General features: G+C 34.5%; 1 pseudogene; it reads left to right on the top strand.

Moving 5' to 3' along the window:
* Positions 1–17,188: 17,188 nt before the first annotated feature.
* On the top strand, positions 17,189–17,509 carry LOC143661339 (large ribosomal subunit protein P1 pseudogene; annotated as a pseudogene).
* Positions 17,510–20,676: the final 3,167 nt, after the last annotated feature.

Raw genomic sequence — 20,676 nt, forward strand, 5'->3', positions numbered from 1 at the left:
ACAGCTGAAGTTTTATGACAAAATAAATGCAAAACAGATATAATGCATGGTTAAAGTATTGGAAGAAAAAGAGCCAAACCTAGAATTCTGTATTAGGTGAAAATGTGCTTCAATAATAAAGATTAAATGAAAACATTTCCACTAACAGTAATAAGAATAATATTGTTCTCCCTAAATTAATCACTTACGATAAATAGCTAAAACATGGAAAATATGGATAAAAAAATTCTGAAAAATATTTAATTAATTCAAAAAGAGGCAGAAAGGGGAGAAAAAAGGAACACATGCTAGAGACTAATAAAAATAAATAGCAATCTATCAATCAAACAAATGAAATGGCACCAAACAGTTCAAATTAATGACAGAAATTATCAGGCTAGATGTACAAAAGCCTCACCTATATGCTGCTATTTATAAGAGCTATACTTTAAATATAAGCAAAATAATTGTTTATAAGTAAAAGAATGTAAAAAGATGAACAATGAAAGTAATAATCACAAGAAAGGTGATGGAACTGTAATAATATGGAAGAAAGTAGACTTTAGGATAGTATGTTACCAGATACACATTTAATGATGTTAAGGTAGGTAAATTATGCATTATAACTAATTAGTTTCAAAATGCATTGGGTAAAAAACTGACAGTACTAAAAGATTGAGATGAGGCGCGCGGCGCCCACACCCTCTTTGGTCCGCCCCGCAGCAGCAGACCCGCCCGCCCATCCTCTCCCCTCTTTGGTCCGCCGGCCCGCCACGCGGCACCCACGCCCCGCAGCAGCGGACCTGCCTGCCCATCCTCTCCCCTCTTCCGCCTTCACCGGCTCCTCCGCCACCAGCCTCGACAGCCTTGCCACCCTCACCTTTCCTCCTCCAGAACAGCTACTGGGAGAGTGGAGATAATACAGAGCAGCTCCCAGAGCCACGAAAGAGATCAAAGGGACGGTGTACCCCATCCTGGAACAGCTGACTATCCGGGAGAAACAGCTCCGGTGAGATCACCAAGGGGCATTGGCTTTCATGGGTGGGATGGCAAGCGACCGGAGTCCCTCCCTTCCACCTTCCCAGGCCAGCTGGCAGAATTGGACAGGCGGTCACCTTGGGCCGCGGCGGCTGGTGCCCCCACCATGCGAGGCCCCCTGGACCAACTGAGAGAGTTGGGTCGGAAATCCCCAGACTGCGGAGAACAGTGACCGGGGGATCCCTTCCAAACACGTGACTCCCCCGTCCGGCTGGGAACAGTGCACTCTCCCGGGCTGCGACAGCTGGCGCCCTCCCGCCACGCTTGGCACCCCGGGCCGACTAGCTAATTCGGCCGGACGCTCTCCCGTGCTGCGGCGGCCGGCGACCCTCCCCGCATTCGGAACCCCAGGCCAGCTGGCACTCTTCCAAGACGCTTCGGCTGCCGAAACTCCCCTACGGCGAGAATTTTCCAGAGTTAAAGGACCCACAGCAAATTTCACTGGTGGAACTCGTAGACAAACGTGTGCCATGAGCGTCACCTACTGGGCAGGATAAGAAAAACAGAACCCAGAGATTACACAGAAAAATCTTTCAACCTGTGGGGTCGAACACCCAGGGAAATCTGACTAAATGCCCACACGCCAGCAGAAGATAATGGATCACGCTCAGAAAATTGAACATATTGCCCAGTCAAATGAACAAATCAATAGTTCAAATGAGATACAGGAGCTGAAACAACTAATGCTGAATATATGAACAGAAATGGAAAACCTCTTCAAAAACGAAATCGATAAATTGAGGGAGGAATGAAGAAGACATGGGCTGAACATAAAGAAGAAATAGAAAAACTGAAAAAACAAATCACAGAACTTATGGAAGTGAAAGAAAAAGTAGAAAAGATGGAAAAAACAGTGGATACCTACAATGACAGATTTAAAGAGACAGAAGATAGAATTAGTGATTTGGAGGATGAAACATCTGAATTCCAAAAAGAAACAGAAACTATACGGAAAAGAATGGAAAATTTTGAACAAGGTATCAGGGAACTCAAAGACAATGTGAACCGTACAAATATATGTGTAGTGGGTGTCCTAGAAGGAGAAGAGAAGGGAAAAGGAAGAGAAAAACTAATGAAAGAAATTATCACTGAAAATTTCCCAACTCTTATGAAAGACCTAAAATTACAGATCCAAGAAGTGCAGCGCACCCCAAAGAGATTAGACACAAATAGGCATTCCCCAAGACACTTACTAGTTAGAATGTCAGAGGTCAAAGAGAAAGAGAGGATCTTGAAAGCAGCGAGAGAGAAGGAATCCATCACATACAAGGGAAACCCAATAAGACTATGTGTAGATTTCCCAGCAGAAACCATGGAAGCTAGAAGACAGTGGGATGATATATTTAAGTTACTAAAAGAGAAAAACTGCCAGCCAAGACTCCTATATCCAGCAAAATTGTCCTTCAAAAATGAGGGAGAAATTAAAACATTCTCAGACAAAAAGTCACTGAGAGAATTTGTGACCAAGAGACCAGCTCTGCAAGAAATACTAAAGGGAGCACTAGAGTCAGATACAAAAAGACAGAAGAGAGAGGCATGGAGAAAAGTGTAGAAAGAAGGAAAGTCAGATATGATATATATAATACAAAAGGCAAAATGGTAGAGGAAAGTATTACCCAAACAGTAATAACTCTAAATGTTAATGGACTGAATTCCCCAATCAAAAGACATAGACTGGCAGAATGGATTAAAAAACAGGATCCTTCTATATGCTGTCTACAGGAAACACATTTTAGACCCAAAGATAAATATAGGTTGAAAGTGAAAGGTTGGGAAAAGATATTTCATGCAAATAACAACCAGAAAAGAGCAGGAGTGGCTATACTAATATCCAACAAATTAGACTTCAAATGTAAAACAGTTAAAAGAGACAAAGAAGGACACTATATACTATTAAAAGGAACAATTAAGCAAGAAGACACAACAATCATAAATATTTACGCACCGAACCAGAATGCCCCAAAATACGTGAGGAATACACTGCAAACACTGAAAAGGGAAATAGACACATATACCATAATAGTTGGAGACTTCAATTCACCACTCTCATCAATGGACAGAACATCTAGACAGAGGATCAATAAAGAAATAGAGAATCTGAATATTACTATAAATGAGCTTGACTTAACAGACATTTATAGGACATTACATCCCACAACAGCAGGATACACCTTTTTTTCAAGTGCTCATGGATCATTCTCAAAGATAGACCATATGCTGGGTCACAAAGCAAGTCTTCACAAATTTAAAAAGATTGAAATCATACACAACACTTTCTCGGATCATAAAGGAATGAAGTTGGAAATCAGTAATAGGCGGAGTGCCAGAAAATTCATAAATACGTGGAGGCTCAACAACACACTCTTAAACAACAAGTGGGTCAAAGAAGAAATTGCAAGAGAAATTAGTAAATACCTAGAGGCAAATGAAAATGAAGACACAACATATCAAAACTTATGGGACGCAGCAAAGGCAGTGTTTAGAGGGAAATTTATTGCTCTAAATGCCTTTATCAGAAAAGAAGAAAAGGCCAAAATGCAGGAATTAACTGTCCACTTGGAAGAACTGGAGAAAGAACAGCAAACTAATCCCAAAGCAAGCAAAAGGAAAGAAATAACAAAGATCAGAGCAGAAATAAATGAAATTGAAAACATGAAAACAATAGAGAAAATCAATAAGACCAGAAGTTGGTTCTATGAGAAAATCAACAAGATTGATGGGCCCTTAGCAAGATTGACAGAAAGAAGAAGAGAGAGGATGCAAATAAATAAGATTAGAAATGGAAGAGGAGACATAACTACTGACCTCACAGAAATAAAGGAGGTAATAACAGGATACTATGAACAACTTTACACTAATAAATACAACAATTTAGATGAAATGGACAGGTTCCTGGAAAGACATGAACAACCAACTTTGACTCAAGAAGAAATAGACGACCTCAACAAACCAATCACAAGTAAAGGGATTGAATTAGTTATTCAAAAGCTCCCTAAAAAGAAAAGTCCAGGACCAGACGGCTTCACATGTGAATTCTATCAAACATTCCAGAAAGAATTAGTACCTACTCTCCTCAAACTCTTCAACATAATCGAAGTGGAGGGAAAACTACCTAATTCATTCTATGAAGCCAACATCACCCTCATACCAAAACCAGGCAAAGATATTACAAAAAAAGAAAACTACAGACCAATCTCTCTAATGAATACAGATGCAAAAATCCTCAATAAAATTCTAGCAAATCGTATCCAACAACACATTAAAAGAATTATACATCATGACCAAGTAGGATTCATCCCAGGTATGCAAGGATGGTTCAACATAAGAAAATCAATTAATGTAATACACCATATCAACAAATCAAAGCAGAAAAATCACATGATCATCTCAATTGATGCAGAGAAGGCATTTGACAAGATTCAACATCCTTTCCTGCTGAAAACACTTCAAAAGATAGGAATACAAGGGAACTTCCTTAAAATGATAGAGGGAATATATGAAAAACCCACAGCTAATATCATCCTTAATGGGGAAAAATTGAAAACTTTCCCCCTAAGATCAGGAACAAGACAAGGATGTCCACTATCACCACTATTATTCAACATTGTGTTGGAAGTTCTAGCCAGAGCAATTAGGCAAGAAAAAGAAATACAAGGCATCAAAATTGGAAAGGAAGAAGTAAAACTATCACTGTTTGCAGACGATATGATACTATACGTCGAAAACCCAGAAAAATCCACAACAAAATTACTAGAGCTAATAAATGAGTACAGCAAAGTAGCAGGCTACAAGATCAACATTCAAAAATCTGTAGCTTTTCTATACACTAGTAATGAACAAGCTGAGGCGGAAATCAAGAAACGAATCCCATTTACAATCGCAACTAAAAGAATAAAATACCTAGGAATAAATTTAACCAAAGAGACAAAATATGTATATAAAGAAAACTACAAAAAACTGCTAAAAGAAATCACAGAAGACCTAAATAGATGGAAGGGCACACCGTGTTCATGGATTGGAAGACTAAATATAATTAAGATGTCAATCCTACCTAAACTCATCTACAGATTCAATGCAATACCAATCAAAATCCCAACAATTTATTTTTCAGAATTAGAAAAACCAATAAGCAAATTTATCTGGAAGGGCAGGTTGCCCCGAAATACTAAAAACATCTTGAGTTAAAAAAACGAAGCTGGACGTCTAGCGATGCCGGACTTTAAGGCATATTATGAAGCCACAGTGGTCAAAACAGCATGGTATTGGCATAAAGATAGATATATCGACCAATGGAATCGAATAGAGTGCTCAGATATAGACCCTCTCATCTATGGACATTTGATCTTTGATAAGGCAGTCAAGCCAACTCACCTGGGACAGAACAGTCTCTTCAATAAATGGTGCCTAGAGAACTGGATATCCATAAGTAAAAGAATGAAAGAAGACCCGTATCTCACACCTTATACAAAAATTAACTCAAAATGGATCAAAGATCTAAACATTAGGTCTAAGACCATAAAACAGTTAGAGGAAAATGCAGGGAGATATCTTACGAATCTTACAACTGGAGGCGGTTTTATGGACCTTAAACCTAAAGCAAGAGCACTGAAGAAAGAAATAAATAAATGGGAGCTCCTCAAAATTAAACACTTTTGTGCATCAAAGAAGTTCATCAAGAAAGTAGAAAGACAGCCTACACAATGGGAGACAATATTTGGAAACGACATATCAAATAAAGGTCTAGTATCCAGAATTTATAAAGAGATTGTTCAACTCAACAACAAAAAGACAGCCAACCCAATTACAAAATGGGAAAAAGACTTGAACAGATACCTACCAGAAGAAGAAATACGGATGGCCAAGAGGCACATGAAGAGATGCTCAATGTCCCTGGCCATTAGAGAAATGCCATTAGAGAAATGCCAAAACCACAATGAGATATCATCTCACACCCACCAGAATGGCCATTATCAACAAAACAGAAAATGACAAGTGCTGGAGAGGATGCGGAGAAAGAGGCACACTTATCCACTGTTGGTGGGAATGTCAAAGGGTGCAACCACTGTGGAAGGCAGTTTGGCGGTTCCTCAAAAAGCTGAATATAGAATTGCCATACGACCCAGCAATACCATTGCTGGGAATTTACTCAAAGGACTTAAGGGCAAAGACACAAACGGACATTTGCACACCAATGTTTATAGCAGCGTTATTTACAATTGCAAAGAGATGGAAACAGCCAAAATGTCCATCAACAGAAGAATGGCTAAACAAACTGTGGTATATACATACAATGGAATATTATGCAGCTTTAAGACAAGATAAACTTATGAACCATGTAATAACATGGATGGACCTAGAGAATATTATGCTGAGTGAATCCAGCCAAAAACTAAAGGACAAATACTGTATGGTCCCACTGATGTGAACAGACATTCGAGAATAAACTTGAAATATGTCATTGGTAACAGAGTTCAGCAGGGGTTAGAAACAGGGTAAGACAATGGGTAATTGAAGCTGAAGGGATACAGACTGTGCAACAGGACTAGATACAAAAACTCAAAAATGGACAACACAATAATACCTAATTGTAAAGTAATCATGTTAAAACACTGAATGAAGCTGCATCTGAGCTATAGGATTTTTTTTGTTTTTGTTTGCTTGTTTGTTTGTTTGTTGTTGTTGTTTTTTACTATTATTACTACTTTTATTTCTTTTCTTTATATTAACATTTTATATCTTTTTCTGTTGTGTTGCTAGTTCCTCTAAACCGATGCAAATGTACTAAGAAACGATGATCATGCATCTATGTGATGATGTTAAGAATTACTGAGTGCATATGTAGAACGGTATGATTTCTAAATGTTGTGTTAATTTCTTTTTCTTTTTTCTTTCCGTTAATAAAAAAAAAAAAAAAAGATTGAGATGAATCCACAGTCATAATGGAATCTTCTAACACTTCTCTTTTAGTAAGTGAAAGAAAAATGAGATGAAGCATAAATAGCAATATAAAATATTTGACAAATACTGTTAACTAAATTGACCACCTACATATTTATAAAACACTACACTTAAGAACTTCAAAGTGTATATTATTTTAATGTGTACTGTGCTAGTCTGAAAGGATTATGGACCCTAGAAAAGGCATTTGTTTTAATATTGATGCATCTTGTGGAGGGAGCCATTTCTTTTAATCCCTGTTCAGCATTGTAGGTTGAAAACTTGTTTAGATTATCTCCATGGAGATGTGATGCAACCAATTGTGGCTATTAACATGTGATGACAGGGAGATGTAACTCTACCCATTCCAGATGGATCTTGATTAATTTTTTGGAATCAGAGGAAACATTTTGGAAAGAGCCATAGAGCCCCCAGTGACCTTTGGAGAGGAAGAAGGAAATGCCCCCAGGGAAGGCTCCTGAAGCAAAAGCCTGGAGAGAAAGCTAGCAGACATCATTATGTTCACTATGTGCCTTTCCAGTTGAGAGAGGAACCCTGAATCTCATCAGCCTCCTTGAACGAAGGTATCTTTCCCTGGATGCCTTAGATTTGACATTTTCTATAGCCTTCCCTTAATTTGGACATTTTCACAGCCTTAGAGCTACTAACCTGTAACTTATTAAAGTCCCTTTTCAAAAAGCCGATCTGTTTCTGGTATATCACATTCCGTCAGCTTGCAAACAGGACATGTACCCAGAATTTTTGTGAAAATCATGCAATGGTAATGATTTTCCTTGATGCTAATAAATTTTAAGCATTATTCAATAACAAAAAGATAACTGAAAACACCTCCAACTATTAGGAAACTAAACAAAACACCCCTAAATAATCCAGTGATCAAAGAAAAACTGACAACGAACATTAAGTAATATTTTGAAATAAAATTTAATAAAAGTGTAACATTAAATATGCTTATAAACATACATAAATATATGTAGGCTACACCTAAAGCAGTGCTGAGAGATATGTACATTATAGGTGCATGTATCAGAAAAGAAGATACATCTAAAATGAACAAGCTAAGCTTTAACCACAGAAGAACAAATTAAAGTCAAACAAAGTAAAGTGAAAAATAATAAAAATATGCATGGAAACTGATGAAACAGAAAGCATTTGGAAAAACAAACAGATCCAAATGCATTTAAAAAAAAATGATTAACAAAATTGAGAAATGCCTATCAAGACTAATAAAGATAATAAGAAAGAAAGCAGAAATTCACAAGAGGAAAAATAAAAAGACCTCACTTTAGTTCATGCATATAAACATTGTCAAATAGATTATAATAAACATTTTTGATGAAGAAATCAATGATTAGAGAAAATTCATAAATGTCTTGAGGTACACAACTTTCTTAAATGGAATAAAAAGAAACAAAATCTAAGCAGTCATTCACCTGTTGTCATGGTCAGGTTCATGTGTCAACTTGACCAAGTGGTGGTACCTGTTTGTCTGGTTGGGCAAGTGCTGGACTGTCTGTTGCAATGAGGACATTTCATAGAATTAGATCATGATCACGTCAGCTGCATCCACAGCTGATTCCATTTGTAATCAGCCAAGGGGAGTGTCTTCTGCAATGAGTGATGCTTAACCTAATCATGGGAAGCCTTTTAAGGAGGATTTAGAAGAGACAGGCTCTCTTCCTGCTTCGGCTGGCGAGCCTCTCCTGTGGAGTGCGTCCAGACCCTCCATCGAAATCGTTGGCTTCACAGCCTGCCCTGCGGATTTTGGACTCTACATTCCCATGGTCACATGAGACATTTTCATAAATTTTATATTTGCGAGTGTTCCTCGTTGTTTCTGTTTCTCTAGAGAACCCTAACTAATAAACCTGTTAAAAATGAAATCAGTAACATTAAATCTCACAAAGAAAGAAACCTATCTCCAGATAACTCTAATGATGTATTCTACCAACTATTTAAGGGATAAAAAGCTAAACACGTAAAATTACTGAAGAATGGAGGGAGAGCAAACACTCCCTAACTTGCTTTATGAGACAAATATAATGGAGATAACCCGAAAAGGACATTAAAGAGAGAAAATTTCAAGTCAATAATAGTAATGAATGTAGAGGAGTATAAAGTACTGTTGGCAAAAGACAATATTTTAAATATCTTTCATATACAGCATTAATGGCATTAAAAACATTTAAAATAACATTGAAAAATATACAGTCAATTATTAAGCACAATAAATAAAATAGTTTTTCTATATTACCGAACAAATGGAAAAAGAGATACCTTGTTCTTAATAGTTTGTCTCAATCGTTATGTTTTTTCTAATTTAATTTCTGAATGTTATGCAAGGTACAAACATTCCAACAACTTTGGAAGGGTGAGATGAATTATTACTGGGTTTATATTGCTCTCTGTAACAATCTTGAAGAAAATAATGATCTGGAAGTAGTCTTACCAGACGGTTAGACATGCTAATACCCTTCTGTAATTAAAATAATGACACTGCTGCATAACCACATAGACCCCAGAGCAAATCAGGACAGCAGCTCCAGAATAGATTAAACACATATGGAAATTTACTATTTGATAAAAGTCAACCATTTTGGTAAAAAAATAAAATTATTTCAAAAATAAATAGTATTTAGATAACTTGCTGGCCATTTGAAGACATCGAAATTAATCCACATATCACAGTAGAGCAAACTTCAAAAGGATGAGAGATTTAAATTAAAAAAATATATATATATGCAAGTACTAGAGGAACTATGAATGAAATGATTTAAAACTTCTGTATTGAAAAAATACTTTCTAACTATGATTCAGAATATATATACAATAAGAATTAATAGATTGAGCTGTGGGCTGGGCCACGGTGGCTCAGCAGGTAAGAACGCTTGCCTGCCATGCCCGAAGACCCAGGTTCGATTCCCGGTGCCTGCCCATGTAAAAAAAAAAAGAAAGCCTTTCTGCAATAGATTGAGCTGTCTAAAAATACAACTGTATGGGTAAAACACAAAATATGAAAGACAGCTAGTATAAAATACATCCTGAAAACCCCTATAAATGAAGACTAACTCTGTAACATTTTTAATTAAGAAAATTGGTGTAAAATTGGACAATTGGAGAAAATGTTCAAGAATGCATATATATATATATATATATACACACATATTCTTTTCAATTTTACATGGCATGTTCACCAGATAGACTGTTCACTGGGCCATAAAATGAAACACAATAAATTAATAGACTGAAATTATACCAAGGACATTTCCTAATAATGACAGAATTAAATTAAAAAAACAATAATACAAGACATCAAAGAAATCTTAAGCATTTGGAAATTAAATAGTACAATTCTAAAGAGATCATTGGTCAAAGAAGAAATTAGAAGGGAAATTAGAAAATATTTTCAACTGAATAATAGCAAAAATATAAAACAAAACAAAATTTGTGGGATGTAGCTAAAAGAGGGCTTGATGGAGTTTTGGTACCTATAAACACTTATGTTAGAAAAGAAGAAAAACTAAAATAAGTTATCCGAGGTTCCATATAAAGAAATTAGAAAAAGAACAAAGGAAATGCACAGTAGAAGAAAATAAATATAAAGGTCTAAGCAAATATAAGTAAAAATGAATAAAGACATATACTATTATTCTCCATATCTACAAAATTAAAAAGCAGTTCCTTAAAAAATAAATTCCCTAGTCAAGTAGATCAAGAAAACAGAGAAAACGCAAACCACCTAAACTAGAAAGGAAGAGATTAATACCTTCTCATCACACAAACGTTAAAAAGATAAGAGAATATTATGAACAACTTCATGCCAGCAAATTGACAAATTAGATGAAAGAACAAATTCCTTACAAGACAGAAACTACCAAGTGTTTAGTCAAAATAGATAATGTAATTTATACATTCAAGTTATAGTTAAAAGCATTCCTAAATCAAGAGAACTCTGGTCTCAGTTATCATAACTGGTGAGTTCTACCAAATATCTAAAGGAGAAATAACAGCAATTCTCTGAAAAATCTTTCTGAACAGAGATAAGGAGGAAACTCCCCCCTACTAAATTTGGGAAGTCAATATTACTCTCTTACCAAAATAGAACAAAATCAACACACACAATTAAAATGAAAACAAAACAAGAAATGAAACCTATAAAGCCATATTTCCCATGTGCATTTATGCAAACATGCTCAACAAAATATCAGTAAATTAAAGTCACCTTACTTAGACAGGATAATACATCATGACCAAATTTGGAATGCAGATTTGGATTAACATTTTAATATTAATCAAAGTAATTCACCACATGATAAGAAAAAGAGAAAATCCTTTTGGTCATCACAAGAGATACATAGCATTTCACATGTTTCAACAATCATTCATGAAAAAAACTCTTAGCAAACTAGTAATCAAAGAGAACCTTGTCAATCTGTTAAATGACATCTAGAATAAAACTATAGTTAACATAATACTACTGGAAGTCATAGTTACTTAATGACATAAGAAAATAAAAGCCATTAACATTGAAGGAGGTGTAGAATTGCTTGTATTTGCATATGACATAGTTTTTAAATGTAGAAAATACTTAAGAATCTAAAAAACAATTACATGAAGCAATTGGATTTAGCAAGGTCAGACTACAAGGTTAATGTGTAAATATTTGCATGTTTTTATACTAACAGTAAAGAAGTGGGAATTTTTTAAATTTCATTTTCAATAAGGTCGAAATACATGAAGTACTGAGGGATATGTTCAAATGCGTGCAGAATCTTAGAAGTAAAACCTACAGAACTTTACTGAAAAAGATAGTATGTTATAAACAATGGAAAGAGGTACTTGATATTTTTGGGAAAATTTAAAAGTGATTCTAAAATTTATGTGAAGATAAAAACAAATTAGGATATCAAAGTAATTTTAAAAAATTTAAAAATTAAAAAAAGAACATATTTGAAGGACTTACGCTATGATTTTAATCAAGGGAACACAACAAAGAAGAGAGAGCTTTTTTTTTTTTTTTTTAGCAATTAGTGCTGGCACAAGCAGATACCTTTATGGGAGACAAATTAATTTTCACCTTTTACACTTCACTAAAAAAATCAATTTAAGTGGATCATTGGCCTAAATGTAAAAAGTAAACCTATAAAACATTTAGAAGAAAATCTTGGTGACCTCACAGTAGATAAAAATTTGTTAAAGACAAAAATATACATATGATAAAAGAAAAAACAGATAAGTTAGATATTGTCAAAATTTATTTTTCCCTTTATATGTATTTGTGTGTGTGCGTGCAAATATATACACGCATATCTATATACATATATGATGTGTTCAGAACATATAAGGAATACTACAAATCGATAATAAAAAAGATAAAATCCCTTTATAAAATTGGATAAAATATTTGAGCAGAGTTCATGAAATACACATAAATAGCTCATAAAACATTGCTCACTTTCATTATCATCTGAGAAGTGAAAGTTAAACTATACCACAATGTGATACATATCCTTATACAATCATTCTATCATATATTGTATATATACAATCATTACACAGTATAATGAATTGAAAATATTTAAAAGAACCTGACAGTGCTGAATATTTTTGATGACATGGAGCAACTGGACCTCTCATATTTGCTGACTGGAATATAAAATGGTACAACCACACTGGAAAAATGTCTTAAAAACTTAAACATGTAAAACATAAAGCCCATGTATTGCAATAGTAGGTACACAAAATTGTATATGAATCTGCAGCTCAACTTTACGTATGACAGCTGAAAACATAGGATGTCCATCAACAGTTGAATGGATTTGCACAATGTAAATTATTTAAATAATAAAGTACTACTCAGCAATACCTACCTATATACAGAGCATCCAAACAAAATCTATAAGACAAAAGGCAGAGGGATGAATGGACTATAAAGTGATACAAGAAATCTTTTGGGGAGGGTGGGCCATGGTGACTCAGCAGGCAGGAATGCTTGCCTGTGATGTCAGAGGACCCGGGTTCATTTCCCAGTGCCTGCCCATGTAAAAAAAAGAAATCTTTTGGGGAGATTGGAAATGTTCTCTGTTTTCACTCCAGTGGTTGTTTCACAGATTATACAATCGGCAAAATGCATTCAACTGCACACTTTAAATAGATGCAGTTTATTGTATATAAATCATACCACCGTAAATTTGATAAAGAAAATACTTTCTAAAATATATGCATATAATATACAAATATTTATATATGTTATATGCAAATATTTATATACATAAATTATATATAATATATAATTATACTTTTATAATTATATAAATTATATATAATTATATATATTTTATAATTATATATTTATTTATGTTATTATATTTAATATAATATAATGAATTCTATATTTATATAATGTATATACACACATGAACATATACACATATAATAAATATTTAAAACAAAGAATCAATAAATGATTCTTTCTTAACTCTTTATATATTAAAGTGTTTTTTTAAATACTTTTAAAAAACATGGCTTTTAAATAGTCTCTGTCCCAAAATGTTCCTCTTCTCTCACCCCCAAATGCACCTTCAGACCAGGTTCCTATCATGGTTGCTTTTGAGATTCAGATTGTGCGGTTGTAATTGCACATGTAAGCTGGTGGACCCTATACAGGTGGCAGGCTCCTTGGAATGATTTGAAAGTCCTGCTTCACTGTCTACAATGTTCTATAATGATTTAGTTTGCTAGGCTGCTAAACGCAGATACCATGAAATGTGCTGGCTTTAATGATAGGAATTTATTAGCTTACAAGCTTATAGTTTAAGGCCGTGAAAATGTCCAAATTAAGGCATCATCAAGACGATGCTTTCTTCCTGAAGGCCCTCTGCCAGGGTCCTGGACTCCTCTGCCACATGGCAAGGCTCATGGCAGCGTCTGCTGGTCTCTCCCCTCTCTCCCAGGTTTCGTTGGTTTCAGCTTCTTGCTCCCATGGCTTTCTCTCTGTGTCTGAATTTCATATTCTCTTATCAAAGACTCCACTAAGAGGATTAAGGCCCACCCTGACTTAGGTGGGTCACACCTTAACTGAAGTAGCCTCATCAAATGATCCTATTTACAATGGGCTCTCACCCACAAGAATGGGTTAGCTTTAAGAACCTGAATTTTGGGGTCCATATAGTTCCCACCATCACAGTCATTTAATTTAGTCTCTTGTTCCCAGACGACCAGCATCAACACCATCCGAATCACACAGGGCTTATTAGCAATGCAGAATCTCGAGGCTCAGCCCAGGTCTGCTGAATCAGAGTCTGCGTTTTAATAAGATCCCCAGGTAAGTAATGTGCACAATAAAATTTGAGGTGCACTGATTTAACCCACCATAAAAGAGGAATGAAAGCTAGGAGAAGAAAACCCAACCTCCCAAATCTCAGTTGCCAAGGTCTTTTATATACCTTTAACTTTCCTCTGTTTTTTCTGTTTAATCTCTTCTTCACAAGACCTTGCCCAACTCTTGGCCAGAATTTTGCAAACCTTTCACAACTAGTCTTTTTTTCTACCTTCTCCTGCTTTTGAATTTAAAATCATCCAGACTTGATTTAGTCTCCATAGGAATGGAGACTGTGTAAAGGGAGTTTTTATTTGACTCACTTGAAAACATTTTGGACTGTGTTAATTATTGCTAAGGTAGAAACAAAAATTAATGGATTCAAGAATGGACCTAATAATTCTGAAAGCTGCAGATAAAGTATAACTGTCATGAACATAAATAAAATTATTTCTGGGGTAAAGTGTAGAAATGTGGAAAAACTGTACCACTGAAGGAAAAGTCAATGGGAGCGTAAGTTTTAAAAGCACAAATAATGAGATGAGTTTTTTTAGGGAAAATGAAAGCTCAGAAAAAAAATGTATTAAAAAAAGAAAAAAAATGATATGTTAATAATATCCAAAGAGATTTTCAAAGAATAATATTTTTACATATATATATATACAGATTAATTAATGAGGAGATAATGAAATCCACAAAGACTTTGAAATAACTAAGATATTGACCTGCTTTCAAAAATAATCTTTAGCAACAAGCAAAAAAAGGAAAAGCCAAGGTAGGAAATTGAAACGAGCAATTAGAATGTAATGAAGATCTTGTCAAACACAAGTAGGACAGGGTCATTTTCTAAATCAACCATTTTGTTTTCCACTATATAATCCAGAATATTGAGGAATAAAATAACATTGATTTTATGCCACATTTTCCAGACAGAATAAGGCAACTTAATCTATAGAGTGAGTTTGCTTCCCAATGACAAGCACAGCTTTGTTTATTTTCACAGGTAACTCTAAGGCTATTGTTTATTTTCACAGGTAACTCCAAGGCTATAAAGGAGAAAAGCTATAAGCAAACAGAGCACTGTTTTCTGAAAAGGAAGGCAGCAGCCATCAAAACTCTTAGTAAAATAAGGATTTAAATCCTAAGATAAATATTGGAAGACATCTAGAGGATAAATGAATTATGAAAAGCAAGCAGTTTGATTTTACAAAGAAAAAATCATGCCAGGCAAATTTAATTGCTTTTTCCCCCCTTGTGGATCAAGTTATGAGATTAATAGATGAAAGCAGCAATAGATGTGGTATATCTTGATTTCAACAAAGCAAAAAGATAACGTATCTTATAAAATTTTCCTCAAAGTATTAGCTTAAATTAGCTTGGATATGAACACTATTACACAAACTAAAAATTGGTTGAAGTATCACATGAAAGGGCTAATAATAAATGGCAATTTTTCTAGGAGGGAGGAGGTGTCTAGAGAACTGCTACTAGGGTTAGCTTCTTTGCTACTAGTGGTAGGTTCTTTGAAAAGGACCCATTAATGATGGGAGTGTGGAAGTAAACAGCATGCTAATTAAATTCACAGACAGTTCTAAGTTGGGAAACGTTAAACACATCACCAAGGCAGACGAAGCAATAATAGGCCCTGGGGAGGTTTGATATATGGTCAGAACTTCATTTGGATTCATTCCTAATAGCAAAATGCAGCAGGAGTAAAAAGTTCCAGGCTGCACAGAATACCCAAGAGCCAGAGGCCCCCTAAAACTTCAGTGATAGTTGATAGTTATCTAAGCGCCACCAAATTTTGGAAATGCCATCATTTTAGTAAAGATAACACAAAGCCTCACTGGTTTGGAAATACATCATCTAAATCTCTTTCATCTTCATACTCAAAGCAAATTCAGTGTTTATTGCCCATCTCTGGTCCTTTAGAAGATACAGATTCGTTGCAAGCATCTCATTTCCAGAAGGAGTAATGAAAAATTAAAAATGGTGAAGAAAATAATAACAAAAATATTGGGAAAGGATTAGAGAAGAAAAATCTCCTAAGATAGTTCATTTATTATGAAATCTTTATTTGGAAACTAGCTTCATTTGTTTATAAAAGTCCATTCCTTTCAAAAAAAAAAGTCTGTTCCATTCAATTCAATTCGATCTACACCTAGTAATATTTGTAAGTACCTGTCCACAGATTTATGAAAAAGATGTTCATCAAACTACTACCTATAATAGCAACAATATTGGAAATGATGTAAATGCCAAAAATAAATGAGATAACATTACAACAATGTAAAGAATAATCTTTTTCAACCGTGAGAAATATTTTCAAATATTGTTACAACATTGAAATGAAATATCAAATATAAATAAAGAGATCGATAGACAGGATGCAAAATGGCACCTGCAATTTGTTCCCAATTGTTAAAGAGTGTACAACTCAAAACAAAAAAATTGAGGGACATTCCCCAAGATTTTAACCAGGATTATCTGTAGGAAGTGGTTAACAATTACTGGAAATGTTTTATTTTCTGTTTCTATTCCTCAGGAGTTTTTCAAAGACTGTATTATTGGTATTTTAATTAATTATTGCAAATTTATAATTCATCTATGTAAAAGACAAGAAGGCAAATTATAAGATGGATATGTAAAGAAAAAAAAAAGACAACAAGATCCATGCATTAAATTAATCAAGGAGGGCAAAGATACAGAACCTATCCACATGGTTATTTTTATGCCAGGATTGAGTGGAAATATGGAGGCAATTAAGAACATATTAATGCCTTTCCTCAGCTGCCGCTAAGCTGCTGGGTTCTTCAGGGGAAGCTAAGGCAGCGCTGGGGTGATACCCTCACTCACTCAGGGGACTAGTACCGCACCCCGCAGCCGCCAGCCCATATGACCTTCGTTTCTGGGCTCGCCTGCCTCTATTTTGCCCTCGTTCAACACGATCACCTCGAGGAGCGTGAGATCCATGCCCTCATCAAAGCGGCCTCCGAACCTTTCTTACCTGGTTTGTTTGCAAAGACCCTGGCCAATGTCAACCTCAGAAGCCTCACCTGCAACGGAGGAGCTGGTGGGTCTGACCCCGCAGCAGATGCTGCACCCGCGGGATGTCCTGTCGGTTCCATCTCTGCTGCCCCAGCTGAGAAGAAAGTGGAAGAAAAGAAAGAAGAGTCTGAGGAGTCTGATGATGACACGGGCTTCAGTTCTTTTTGACTAAACCTCTTTTGTCACACATTCATTAATGCTGAACTTAAAAAAAAAAAAAAAGTAAGGCCATTTCGATGGCATGCAATAGCAAGCATAGTTATGTGCCAGTGTTTTGAATTTACTTAATGGGAAAGAAGAGATTCTTGCTATAATTCTTAAAAGTCATAAAAGCTAATTTTAAGAGCTCAGCTTTTATGTTACACAGTTCTTTTTGAGACACGGTTAGAAATCTGAAATTTCCCCCAAACCGCAGAACACATTTTATTCGAAACATCATGTAGCAATGTTTCCACGGCATGCTATTTAAAATTGAGAAGTATTTCTGATTTTAAAGACTTTTATGGCCGAACTTATTGAGTGCATTCTTCCTCAATGTTGTAAGCTATTCAGATTTTTTAGCGAGACTTCATGGTGTACTACGTTCCTGCCCAAGCATTAGCTTAAGATGAAAGTTAATTTCCCCACCAACCTATATTTTTATTCCATAAAATTTGATTCATCTTTCAAAGGTGAGATTTTGTCAATAATTTATACAAAGCGGTTTTATTTACAACATACACAGCATTGTACATGCAGCAAAATTAAGGATTTCAGTGTAGAGACAAAATTTTTTTTTCTTTCTGTGATCTCCTCTCTTCATATGGATAATACCAAACAGGGCTGCACATCTGCTATGGAGCGGGGGAATGTTCATCTTGTTTTATCAGAGGGGATTTTGATCTTCCCTCCAGTTTGTCCACATTTTATAAGAATGTCAGCAACAGCTTTTCTAGACTAACGGCATAGATAGTAGAATTAATTGTTAAATAATGTGGTAATTATTCTGAAATACTACAGTTTAGATACTCACATTGAGCTTTCATTCCCACCCCCACTCTATCGAACCATTAGAATACCTGCAAGGATGTATTAAATTTTTCAAAAACAAACAAATGATATGCCAGTTTTAGTGAAAATAAATGGCTTGAATTTTTATTTCTTGTACTCAGATGTGTGGAGAATATGACGTATATCTTTATTCTCATATTAATGTTTTATATGAATTATCCCCAATGATTCTGATACCAGTTTTTATTCCTTTTCTAGATTTTTCCAGATTTTAAAAATATTTTGCTATAATGATCCAGGATCCAATCAATTAACTATTAGCAATTAGTGTGGGGGCATCAGATCAATTTTTCAAATACTTATAAGATCTCAGATGGATTTAGGAAACTTTGCATGTTCTCTTGCCTAAGTGGCTATCTAAAGGCCACCTGATATGATTTGGGTATTAATTTCTTTGATTTATTATAAAAGCTATCTATTTGGAGCTTCAAAGCCTTTTTTCTTTCAGATTACGGATTACTCAGTCTACGTACATGGACTTTATAGTAAATTGGTCTAAACTCTGGCAAAGATTGATATTTGGATACAAACCATAAGTAATCTTACATACAGTTTGAGCATCTTAGTTCAATTTTCATGAATTATTTTCTTTTAACTACATTGTAAGATTTAGGTAACCCCAAAACTCATTTTAATAACAAATAAAAAATGATTTGTCTTTTCAAGAATTGTTCATCATTTCAAATAGTAACTATTTCTTTGAAAAATACTGAAGTATTTAACACTGAAAATTTAAATACACCTTTTTTCTTATTGGTAGTGTAAGTGAATGAATTAAAATAAAATAATTTATATTTTAAGCTATAAGATAAATGAAATTATTTAACAAAATTTTGTTTCATACACTGGGCTAAAGGTTAAGATAGATAAATATTACTTTACCATTAATGGTTGATTATCAATGATAATTCTAGAATGTATATGAAAATGCTGATATTAAAAAATAAAAATATACATCATATAGTCATTATTTGAATTCCAATTTGGTGTCTGATCATTTATTCTGATAATACATTGTTTCTTTTCTTAAAACAGAGCGCTTTGCTTAGAATGCATTTCCATGTGTATGTTTTATATAAACGTGTAACAGAATACATAGCGGTTTGCTTATATAGTGTGCTAGTCCCTAAACTGTTCTATTCCTTATGTAGTGAGTAATGCCATACTTTAAACAAATTTTAGCATTCTTTTTCTACAACACGTTTTGCTTCCTCAGTGTCTGGTTACTAACAAATTATATAATTTTGATCCACACCACTTTTTTTCTGATTTCCTTTCTCCTTCATAACTGGAATTAAAACTTTAACCTATATACCACCAGTTATACCAACCCAATTGTCTTGTTTTACAGCAAAGTCTTTTTACTAACAAGCACTCTATAGGAAAAACAGAATCAACTCAGCGTGAGCAACACAAATGTATGCCAACTAGCTCTAAAACCTTGAAATAGTATTATAATATTCATTGTCATAACTATTATGAGCATCTGCTTCCATATTATAAATAAAACTTACTCAATATTTACTGTGTTTTAGAAAATGTGATAATTGCTGAAATATTTTATCTCATTTAATTTCCATAATAATTTGTGAAGCAATTGCTGGGATGGTCTTCAATTATAATAAGAGTATCTAAGATCAAAGAATTGGTCACTTGTTTGATCACCTGGAGGGAAATGTGTGAGCTAAGCCTTCAGAAAAGCCCATTCTCCTAACCACTAGGGTGTCTCAACTTGAAGTAAGACCATCTATACCTTCTGTTTCTTCAAAACAAAGATGCAAAATTAAATGATCTGTATGAACCAATCCATAATAAATTAATGGGAGTTAGAAACATAACAAAGCTCCATTTCATTTGCATCTTTATTTACACAGTAATAATCACCAAAAGAAAAAGATATCAGTAGTGTTAAAGGATTTGTCTGCATTAAGGCATATGCCCCAAAGAAAATCAATTGAAGGAAAAATTAAACAAATAAACAAGTTCCTTATGTTTGAAATCAGAGCAATAATTGAAATGACCTGAAATATATGATAAAATCATGGCATTTGTCAAATGGAATAATTTCTTCTCATTTTCAAATTGTATTTAAAATAATCTTCTATCATAGCATTTAAGTAACTAAATATTGACAGAACATGGATAACACTTTCCTAAATTATAAATTTATTTGGCAGTGTACATTATAAATCTATTTAATAATATACAAAATCAAGATAATATTCAGATAATTGTATTCCATGATATAACTTACTTTTAGAATAGTCACTTAAGGATAACAGCTA

Source organism: Tamandua tetradactyla, chromosome 2 (genome assembly GCF_023851605.1).
Source record: "Tamandua tetradactyla isolate mTamTet1 chromosome 2, mTamTet1.pri, whole genome shotgun sequence".
Classification (NCBI taxonomy): domain Eukaryota; kingdom Metazoa; phylum Chordata; class Mammalia; order Pilosa; family Myrmecophagidae; genus Tamandua; species Tamandua tetradactyla.